At 35.4% G+C, this 2,438-nt stretch overlaps 1 non-coding gene across 1 annotated transcript; it reads left to right on the forward strand.

The window, feature by feature from the left end:
• The first annotated feature begins 1,987 nt into the window (after positions 1-1,987).
• On the forward strand, positions 1,988-2,094 carry LOC122107712. The gene has a single exon (XR_006147407.1). It is a non-coding gene; the product is annotated as a U6 spliceosomal RNA (small nuclear RNA).
• Positions 2,095-2,438: the final 344 nt, after the last annotated feature.

The following is a 2,438-nucleotide window of genomic DNA, read 5'->3' on the forward strand; positions in this document are numbered from 1 at the left end:
ATGTTCCCACAAAGCCAGAGGATCCTCAAGGATAATAGAATAGCAGCAGAAGTTCTAAGTAGCAGACATGGAGCATGAAAGACAAAGAGAGGAAATGAGAGAGAGTGAAAGAAAGAGAAATATCATAATACTGGAAGTGCATAACAGATAAACAAGAGTTGTAGGAGAATATTCATACTGCTATCTTCAGACTCTACATGTACATTTGAACGTATTTGATGTATGATAACCCATCAACCCAAAATTTAAAATGATTTTGATAAAAATAAAAATTATTCAGAATAACTTAAAAATGCAAAAACAATCTTCACAGAAGCAAACTTTCAGGGACATTTCATGATTTTGAAGTTAGTATAAATTTAGAAGTTTTACAATTCACAAAATTATAAAAAGATACTTATATATTTCATTATATAACCCAAAGCAGAAAGCAAATGTTGTTTAGATGATTTTTTAAAACACAGTCTATCAGGAGCTGGGATGGTGGCTGTTGTAGCGTGCCTGCCTTGTATGCATGAGGCCTTGGGTTTGATTCTTCAACATCATGTTAGTAGAAAAAGATGGAATTGGTAGGGTGGCTCAAGTGGAAGCAATAGCCTTGAGCTGAGGGACAACACCCAGGACCCAGAGTTCAAGCCTCATGACCAACGAAATCAAAGTAAAAAACAAAACAAACACAGTCTCTCACTTTTGTGACCTCAACACTGTAATTCCGCTGCTTCAGCCTAGGGCTAAGATTTTAGGTGTGGACATTTATCATCCCTCCTGATTCAGACTGTACTTGATAATTTTTTTTTTTGTCGGTCGTGGGGCTTGAACTCTGGGCCTGGGCGTTGTCCCTCAGCTCTTCAGCTCAAGGCGAGCGCTCTACCACTTGAGCTACAGCGCCACTTCCGGTTTTCTGGTGGTTTATTGGAGATAGGAGTCTCACGGTCTCTCCTGCCCGGGCTGGCTTTGAACCGCAATCCTCAGATCTCAGCCTCCTGAGTAGCTAGGATTACAGGTGTGAGCCACCAGCGCCCGGCTTGATAATTTTTAATCAATATTATATTCTTAATTTTGCTTATTGTAAATACACATGCACCTATAAAAAATGGTTTGGCCATCACAGTAACCTTCTCAAAGTACCTTCTGATGATCTCTAACAAAAGTTGTATTATATTACAACAAGGGAAACAATGCTACAAATAAAGAAAAACAATAATTAAATATTAATGATTAATAAAATAAAATACCAAAAAATTACCAGGTTTTTTCAGTATTTGAAGTGTACTTACATATTAGATATTACTATTTTCTCATATTCCTGTACATTTAACACTGGCTACGATTATGATGTTCAACAAGAGTTTTATAGGCTATGAGTAGTCTTTAAAGTTACCCACTAAGATTGCTTTTATAACTCATCTCATAATTTGTATATGGCTTATATCATCATTAGTTCCTCACTAACATATAAAGTAAGAAAGTCCTAAAGTTTTAAGAGAAACTGTGTAGTTAACACAGTCTTAACTCTTCACCATGCTTCTTTACACAAAGACTTTGCAACTTCTCATTAGGAATGTTTCTATAAACTCTGAAATGTACATTCTTAGTAGCATATGTCTGCTACCATAAATCTTAAATACTTTATAGAAAAGTTGTATGTCCTGACATACAGTCCTAATTTTGGCATATATAAGCAAATTATCAAAATTAAATACATTTAAAACATTAAAACATTTAACAAACCTTAACACTTGCTGCAGTGTTCATTATGACCGGTGCCTTGTACAGAATAATTGAATTCCTCCTCCTAAACATCTCTTGAACAACAAATATCTGGAATTATCTTGTTTTTGACATGCCAATCTTGACTATTCTTAAATGTGTGCTTATATAAGAAATACATGGTTCTAAAATTTCATGGGAATTCTTCTAAAGTTACTTTTTTTTGAATTGTGAAGATTAAGAAAACCAATTATACTTTATATATAAAAAATGTTCTGTGCTCAATTCAGCAGCACATACACTAAAATTGGAACAATACAGAGAGGATTAGCATGGCCCCTGCGCAAGGTTCACATGCAAATTATTGAATCCTTCCATATTTTTACAAGTACAGATGCTGGAGAGGATTTGGCCACAAGGAAACCCTACTTCATTCTTGGTGGGAGTGTGAACTTGTTCAACAACTTTGGAAAGCAGTATGGAGGCTTCTCAAAAGACTCCATATAAAGCTCCCCTATGACTGAGCAATCAAACTTTTTGGGATTTACCCAAATGGTCATAAGCAAGACCATACTAAACCTACCAGCACAACTATGTTTACTGCAGCATTATTTAGGATAGCTAAGATATGGAGCTCACCCCAATGGACCGCAGAAGATAAATGGATTATGAATATGTGGTATATATAAACAATGAAATTCTATGCCTCCATTGCCCAATTAGTTAGA

The sequence above is a fragment of the Dipodomys spectabilis genome, unplaced genomic scaffold, assembly GCF_019054845.1.
Source record: "Dipodomys spectabilis isolate Male_0828 unplaced genomic scaffold, ASM1905484v1 ptg000052l, whole genome shotgun sequence".
Taxonomy (NCBI): domain Eukaryota; kingdom Metazoa; phylum Chordata; class Mammalia; order Rodentia; family Heteromyidae; genus Dipodomys; species Dipodomys spectabilis.